This window comes from Triticum dicoccoides, chromosome 1B, assembly GCF_002162155.2.
Source record: "Triticum dicoccoides isolate Atlit2015 ecotype Zavitan chromosome 1B, WEW_v2.0, whole genome shotgun sequence".
NCBI lineage: Eukaryota > Viridiplantae > Streptophyta > Magnoliopsida > Poales > Poaceae > Triticum > Triticum dicoccoides.
In genome coordinates this window covers 582834352-582843589 of record NC_041381.1, presented here as the reverse complement: position 1 = coordinate 582843589, position 9238 = coordinate 582834352, and positions in this window count along the sequence as shown.

The window sequence follows — 9238 nt, the reverse complement described above, 5'->3', positions numbered from 1 at the left end:
GCAGCGGGTGCAGGAATGATCCTTCGGGATTCCAATGGTGGCATCATTTTTTCAGCCTGCAGAGTTCTGTATTCTTGCAGAGATGCTTTGGAAGCGGAGCTGTGTGCGTGCATGGAGGGGTTATCTACGTCCATTCAGAGGTCAAATCTTCCCATCGCCATTGAGATGGATTCTTCGGAGGCGGTGGCCATGATCACTTCTGCTGGCCAGGATCGCTCAGTTTATGCTTCTCTTATTAATGAGATTAGGTATCTCATAAGTCTTCGATCTACTTGTATTACTCATGTGTCGCGAGTGCAAAATAAAGCTAGTGATTGTCTAGCTGCCTTTGGGAGAATGGAGGGTAGAACTATGACCTGGATTCAATCCGGCCCTTCTGAGGTTTTGAAAATTGTTAAAGATGATTGTAAAGACTTGATTGTTGAGTAATACAAGTATTTCTTTCGCAAAAAAAAACTTTTATTTCTAGGAATCACGTAATTTCATCTTTCTTATCCTTCTTGGCTAGAAGTTACAAGTTTCCTGTTTTCCGTCAATTATAATGTTTTTGCTTTGTTAACTTAGAAACTAGGACATCACAAGTGTGTTCATGCCATTCAAAAAATTATATAGTCAGCAATTTCATTTCACCACAATGAATTTAAGATATAAATACAGCCTCTGTCCCGAACTACTTGTTGCTCAAATGAATGTATCTACCACTATTCGAGACGGATGGTGATACATGTTCACCTTGTCAAATTATCCAAATGTTCCCTACTTAGAGCATCTACAACCGGACTTGACAAATCCAACCCCTGCCCAGGCGCGTTCGCGGACAGTGATCAGTCACACCTCAAATAATCCATTCTACAACCGGATACCTCAAATTAGAAATCTCAAATCAGTTTTATTACATGCCTGGAATTTGGATTAATAAACAACTTGCCCCCGTCTTCGATAGTCTTAACCTGTGCGCGACCTCGAAGGATGATGGATGCGTTTCGTCAGAGATTCTTATACTGACGACGGTTTCAGAATTCCTGCCTGTATGGGCCAGCTGGAGGAGCTAGTTACCGTTGGCACATATTGGTACAGGACCGAGATGTCGTCCTGGACAACCGTGGGTCCGGCCGTAATCTATACGACAAAATTATCATTTTTTCAGCAGCTATCCGACAATACCTGCAGCGTCTCATATCACAATGAGGACGTGCATCCATGGATTCCATGAGCAGGCGATCTCGTCCGCTCGCATGAATATTCGTAAGATCGCTTGTCTATTCTATGGTATGCGGATGGTACAATATTTTGTATGGATCGTGACCTAGATATGGCAAGAAACCACAAGCTCTTATATTATGTGCTTTTGAGGAGCTTTCTGTTCTGAAAATTATTTTCCATAAGATTGAACTTTTCTAATTCGGTGAAGCCACATATTCAACATTCTAGTATGATGAGATTTTCGGCCGCCGAATTGGGATCTACCTATTCGGTACCTAGGTATCCCGATTAACTATCGGCTTCTAAGTGTCGATGAGTGGAAATATATGGAAGAGGGACATGAGAAGCGACTCGTTAGTTGGAAGGCAAAACTCGTGTCACCTCCGTATTTGGGGATGTACACATACGTGTTTACACATCTGTCGGCCTCCCCATCCGCTCTGGGCGGGCACGTTTTACACTTTTCTTTACCGCAAAAAAAAACGTTTGACACTTTTCTTTTTGCTTCAAAAAATTGGTGGGAAATGGGATTCGAACATGCAGCCTTAAGGTTCACATGGCCTCATGATAACCAACTGGGAGGATTACGTTTTGTGATAGAAATGTACTTGTTTCCTTGTTACTTGTTGTCCGCAGGTTGGTTTTTTATTTTATTTTCCTTTTTTTCGGTTTTAGTTTCTTTTTTCCTTTTTTCTGTTTTAGTCAAATTCATGGACTTTTTCACAAATCTGTGCTCTTTTTCATTTTTGTTTTCCTTTTCAAATCTTTGCGAACTTTTTGTTCCAAATTACGTGAACTTTTTCAAAATCTCTTGATTTTTTTAATTCTTGAGCTTATTCAAATTCAATGATATTTTTTTAAATTGATTTTGTTTTCAAACTTGATGAGCTTTTTTAAATTTGTGATTTTTTTCTCAAATTGATGAACTTCTTTTTAAAAATCGATGAACTTTTTCAACTTTTATGAAATCATTTTCAATATTGATGTGCTTTTTTCCAAATCTACGACCTTCACTTCGTTTTTCAGTGACATTTTTGGCTTTTTTTGAAAAAACAATCAACAACATGAATAAACTGGCTGGTTTTTTCCCTACCACACCAACAGAAAAAAAACAAGAAAAACTCGTGCGAGCAAGAGAGCGAGCAAGTGGTTGAGAGCACCTCATTTTTCAACATTCATCAAATGACCCCATATTTTTCATCACCTTGTATCATCAATTCATACCACCATGCCAAGTTGTTTCGTTTTTGACAAGTTTTGTATTTTTTGGGGGGTTTTCTCATTGAAAAAAGGCCGATAAATGGCTGAACATGTCGCAGCGTGCAAACAGTGTCCGGATTCATTCAAACTAGGCACGGATGGTTACCATGGGCACACACCCTAGGTGGCAAACTTTAGGTTCATTCCTCACATGTACAAGAAGAAACCATGTTAGATAGGGTGTTTGGGTAGGCCAAAAGGGTCTGTTTGTGAATACCTGGTATTTTACATTCATCACATGCCCTTGATTTTTTTCATCACCTTGTATCACCAATTCATGCCATCATGCCAGGTTGTTTTCGTTTTCGACAAGTTTTGTATTTTCTGAAGTTTTCTCGGTGAAAAAGGCTGATAAATGGTCGGACGTGTCACAATATGCAAAATCAGGGGCGGATCCAGCGTGGGGTCGTGTAGGGGCGGCCGCCCCGGGTAAATTTTGGTAACCTAGGGTACCCCTGCTGCTTTTGGCCGATGGATACCATGGGAGGCGAGCAGATTCAGTCGAAGGTTTCAGATGAGCGCGAGCTTGACGAAGGAAAGGGAAAGAAACAATTCGTCGGGGAAGATTTAGATATGGGCCAGTCAAGTAAGCCTAATAAAAAATTAGATGAGCCCATTAGCTTCTGTACGCAGCCTCCTATCCGATCGATCATGGAACTGATCGTACGCACAGGAGACGGGTTCACCATGGCCAGCAGCCAACAGAAACAACAAGGAGCAGGTTCTTGGCTATCCCCTAGTCTTCTCCTCTGTTGTTCTATCATTATTTATTTTGTTGTTACGTTGGCCTAACCCTCGGAAGTTAGATTTTGTATAAATTTTTGCATTATATATTTTTCACGTAGTAATTCTTAAGAGTGAAACAACTTTGAAAAATTCATTGGGTTAATCGTCTTGTATGAATATGTATTCTTGGCCTATTAATATACTTGATTTTATTATTTTATTGTATTGTATTGTGCCTTCAAAAATCCGCCCCGGGTAACTTCAAATCCTGGATCCGCCACTGTGCAAAATGGTGCCCGGATTCATCCAAACAGGACATGGATGCCTACCACGGCATGCACCCTTGGTGGCAAAAGTTGGGGTCATTCCTCACATGTAAAAAAAAAATAATGTTAGACACAGTGTGTTCAGGTCTATTTGTGAACAACTCATTTTTCCACATCCGTCAAATGCACTATTTTTTTCCCATCACCTTGTATCACCATTTCATGCCACCAAGCCAACTGGTCCCATAGGACAAGTTTTGAATTATTTCAGTGAATAACGGCCTATATAATGGCCACACGTGTCGCAACGTGCCGACGGTGTCGTAAGCCATTTGAATCAGGCATGGACGACTATTATATCCATGCTAGGCTACTACCACAAGTTGGGGTCATTTATCCATAGTGCAAAAAAAGCACCAATTAAGAGTAGGGTGCCGAACTAGCCCAAATGCCTGCATCCATGAGCATGTAATTTTCCATAATTATGAATCAACATGAACATATTTTTATGTTCTAACCATTTATTTTGAATTTATTAATAATTTTGGAATTTCAAATTATTTATGAAAGTACTGGCTTGTTCTTTGTTTTTTTTGCCGGAGTTTTGTCTTTTTTGTGTACCATATAATATGTTGTGTTATTGAGCGAAATCAAGAGGCACATACAGAACATACATATGTATTCATATGATAAAATGTCACCTTTTTCAGAACTTCAAAAATACTATTTTTAGCCCTAAATTCAAGCAAGATGCTCCGTGGAGCCGTGCTTCAAAAACCCGTTCTCTAATGAAGGGTCGCTACTGAAATTTAAATACAGATGAGATTCACATGAAGGAGCAGCCGGTAGTACAAACTCTGAAAGCAACTGGGCTGCTGACACTGACCAACATACCAAAAAAGTACTGGCTTGTAGGCAGAACCAACCAAAAGGTCATAGTATTTATCTCATATGTCCAACTCAAATTCCTAATGCATCTTATTCCCAACAGAACATCCTTTGGCGAGCCGATTCCATTTGGCATTTGCTATTCGTCTGTCCTGTGTTCCGTGTCTTCTTACTAGCACAGTATGTTTCCCTGTAAGTATTTTAAGAGGAGCCATAGGCGAGAAGTCCATCGCTGCACGCAGTGGCATCTGCACGCAGCGCATCGACGACGCTAGCAACTTCGCGATTTGAATCAGGGAAGCGTGCTAGTTAGAGTATAGCCGATGCTTTGTGACTTTATATGGAGGCAAAAGCACTAGAGACCCATAAACTTGCATTGGATGTGATGGTTTAGTCCATAAACTTGCAAAAGGTGATTAACTCATCCACAAACTTGCAAACTATGTGATGGTTTAGTCCACAGCCAATCAGAGACGGCTAATTGGCGCCCAGCTGGCTGCTGCGTGGCACACCTGGTCGGACTGGGCCTTTTGCAGAAAACCCCTCAACGTTTCTAGAAATCACGCCCGCGGTCCCTGTCTGGCCCTCCCTTGGTTATTTAATATTGCGGCCCCTCTCACCTGGTCGGGAAATCACCTGGTCGCCTCAGTTACGGGAGCCGCGGGGAGTGGCGACGGCGTCCGTTCCCCTGACGCCAGCGACGGCGGCGACGTCGCCAGCCATCGCGGCAGCCATGGAGCCACCAGAATCCGTCGGCCTCGTCCACGAACCGGGCGCATTTCCGCCGGATTACGGTAAGGCCCGCCCTCCTTCACCTCTGCTTTTCGTTTGCTTTTTTGGCACTCGCCGTGGTTGGTCGCCGGGGTTGATCGGCACCGTTATTCGCCGGGGTTGGTCGCCGGGGTAGATTAGAAGGTTGCTGCGGAGTGAGATTGGAGGTTCGGTTCGGTTGCTAGGGTTTATGTTGTTGGAGCAGAGGAAAGTAGGGGTTTAGGGCTCTAAAGTTGATGTTATTTTGCTAGGAAATATGTGTATTTAAGCCTTTACTGGTTGCAATGTTGAAGTTGACCATGAACATGTTGATTCTGAAGATTATGGCATACAGTTGGGGTTTTGAGCCATAAAGTTGGGGTTTTGGGGTAGGATATATGAAAACGTGTGGTTTTTAGGCAGAGCTAAATGAAAATGTGTGATTTTGGGTAGTTGATGTTACTATTCTGGATATTGTACTGCTCTGAAAGTCTGAATAATGTTGACAGTACTGAATATTTTCATTGTCTGAATATTGCTGATCATGCTCTGAATTTGTTGTGCAGTGTGTGATGCAGCAATGGGCATGGCTGTGGAATCTACATTCTTCACTTTGCAGATTGAGCATAATGGCATTTTTTGTGGACCAAGTAGCAACCTGGAGTATGCAAGTGCTAGTGTGGAGATTCTGGATTATTGCTCTGCTGCTACTTTCTCATATTCATTTATTGAGAAGCATCTGGAATGGTTGAGCAATCTTGTGTGGGAGCACCACATCTATTGGTGTAGGCCTGGGTGCCTATTGTCAGAAGGACTGGTGCCAATTAGAGGAGATGTTGATGTCCAATACATGATCACAGCAAGTGCAGACCATAAGGTGCTGGAGATATTGATTGACCATTCAGACTTTATTCAGATATGCAGGCATGATGTCATATATACAATGTCCAGCTCAGTGTTCAGATCATTGGTTGAAATTGTTCTCTCTGAGAAAGAAGCTAGTGGAAGTCAGCACATGGAAGTTTCAGTTCAAGCAGCAGAGACATCAAGTGCAAACTTGCAAATTGCAGTTTCAGAGCAAGCAGAGACAGTAGGAGAATTGATAGATTCAGACTTTAGTGATAGTGACTTCAGCATTGATGAGGGAGATGATGATCTCTTTGATGAGTACATTGATTTTTATGTGGATGAAGGGGAACCAGAAGAGATAGATGATGAGCCTGAATATGTACTTGAGGATGAGGACCTTGATTTGTCAAGAGAAGAAGAAGATAACCTGAAATACAAGTTCAGTGCTTTCAATGCAAAGGTGGACATGGACTCTCCTATATTCACAGTAGGCATGGTCTTTGCAGATGTTAAGCAACTGAGCAAGCAACTGAGGACATGTAACCCTGGCTCCACATTTCTGGTGTCCACTCATGTTGTGACAAATGAACAGTACCCAATGGGCAGAAAATGTTTGAAATCAGTGTATTGGTCTTATGATGCTTGTAAAAGAGGTTGGCTTCAGGGATGTAGGCCTATTTTATTTGTTGATGGGTGTCATATGAAGACAAAGTACAAAGGGGTGTTGCTGACTGCTGTTGGCATAGATCCTAATGACTGCATATTCCCTCTGGCAATGGGTTGGGTTGAAGTTGAGTGTACTAGTTCTTGGGAATGGTTTTTGACCACTCTTAGAGATGATCTTAATATCATAAACACTTCACCTTTCACAATCATGAGTGACAAGCAAAAGAGATTAATAAATGCAGTGATAAAAGTGTGGCCAGATGCAGAACACAGATTTTGTGTGAGGCACATTTATCAAAACTTCCATGAGAAGCACAAAGGAGAAGTGCTGAAACAAGACTTATGGACCATAGCAAGATCCACTAACAAGCAGAAATGGAGAGCAAATTGTCAGAAGATGGATGAACATAGTGCTGCAGCTTTTAATTGGACTGAGAGATTGAATCCAAAGACATGGGTGAAAGCATTCTTTAGTGAGTTTCCTAAATGTGACATAGTGTTGAACAACAATTCTGAAGTTTTCAACAGTTACATCTTGGATGCCAGGGAAATGGCAGTGCTATCAATGTTAGAAAATATTTTCTACAAGCTTATGCACAGAATGCAGAGCAAACAAAGAGAAGCAATTGAAAAATGGACAGGACATAGAATCTGTCCCAAGATTCTCAAAAAGCTTGAAAAAAGTATTGAATATGCAACTAACTGTCATGTTGCTGGTGCTGGACAGGAACTGTTCAAGGTACAGTCAGGTCCTAACAGCTACAATGTGGATCTTGCCTTGTTCAGGTGTGACTGTGGTAGATGGCAGCTGTCAGGAATACCCTGTAGTCATGGAGTTGCATGTATGAGAGAGGAGAGGATTGATCCAGAGGAAATGGTCCATGAGTGCTACTCTGTCCAAACCTATTTGAAAGCCTATGGATACAATCTGATGCCTCTTAGAGACCCTGAAATGTGGGAGAAGATGGATGGGGATAAAGTGTATCCACCTATCTTCCTTAAACAACTAGGAAGGCCCAAAAAAAATAGGAAAAAGACACCAGAGGAAGTAGAGTGCTAAACAAAAATGGAGTGACAATGCACTGCTCCATATGTGGCAGACCTGATCACAACAGGAAGGGGCACTACAAGTACCAGGAAGCTCAAATGGGACCTAGAGATCCAATAGAAGATGAGGACTATGATGATCCAACATTTGTACAAGTACATCACTTTGTTCCACTACATTAATCTTTCTGAACTTCTTTGCATTCTACATTAATCTTTCTGAACTTCTTTGCATTTTACATTAATCTTTCTGAACTTTGCTGCTCATCTCATAACTAATCTCACTTTGTTGTGCAGAATATTTTTCCTCACTTGGCAAACCCTGGCATGGATCCAAGCCAGTTGCCAGATAGCATGGTTTCAAGCATGGCCAGGAGGGAGAGATCTCACAGGGCTCCACAAATGTTCCATGGCCCCCTACCAGAACAATCAGCATTTGTTGCAGCAGCTGCTGCTGCAATTCCACAGCCAATAGTGACAACACAGATGAACATTGGGAGAACTGAAAGAGGAGAAGGCTCACAACCTGTTAGCAGAGGAAAAAGGAAAAATGCAGCAGCTGGCACATCTTCAGGTGCAGGGAGGGGCAGAGGAAGAAATGCACCAGGCACATCTTCAGGTACAGGGAGGGGCAGAGGAAGAAATGCAGCAACTGGCACATCTTCAGGTGTAGGGAGGGGCAGAGGAAGAAATGTTGCAGTTGGAGGATCTTCAAGTGCAGGGAGGGGTAGAGGAGGAAATGCAGCAATTTCAGTTGCAGGAACATCTTCAGGTGAAGCTGGCACAACTTCAGGTGCAGGAAGGGGCTTCTTATGGTTGTTGTGTGGAGATGACAGACCTATAGTGATTCCAGATCTGAATACAGCACCTGATGCATGAATTGTGTCATTTTACATTTGTTGTTGCAAGTTCAGTGATGAACTGTATGTTGGTATTAGTTCATGGGTGAACTTTTTAGAGTCATAATCTTGTAACTTGTTAATTTTGCTCAACTTTGCACCTGAGGCATCTTGTATTCAGTTAGAACCATTTTACTGAATTTTGCTAGTTGATGGGCATTTGCACCATTTTACTGAACTAACTGAATTTTACTGAACTAACTGAATTTGCACCAGTTGAATTGTACTAACTGAACTAAATGAACTAACTGAACTAACTGAACTAAATGAACTAACTGAACTAACTGAACTGAATTTGTGCCCAAAATTTCAAAAAAAAAAGAAAAAAATGTTAGTCCTGGGTTTCGAACCCAGGACCTGTCGTTATAGAAGTAGAGTGCAATGCCAGTGCGGTATGAGTAGGAACTTGTTAGGGAGGGGCATAGGAAGTATCTTGTACTGATAACAGAGAGGCCAACTCCCACTCGCCCACTCGTCTGGACGGTTCGCGTTCCCACCCACCACATCAATAAAACCGCCGCCCCCACCCACCACTCCACTCATCGACCGCGTCGCCTCCACTCCCCACTCCACTCACCATCGCCGGCCACCGCCGCCCACCGCCGCCATGGCGAACAACCCGCTGCCGCCGCCATGGAAGAGATCACTGGAGGATCTTGCCGGAAACGATCAGTCGTTCCGCGC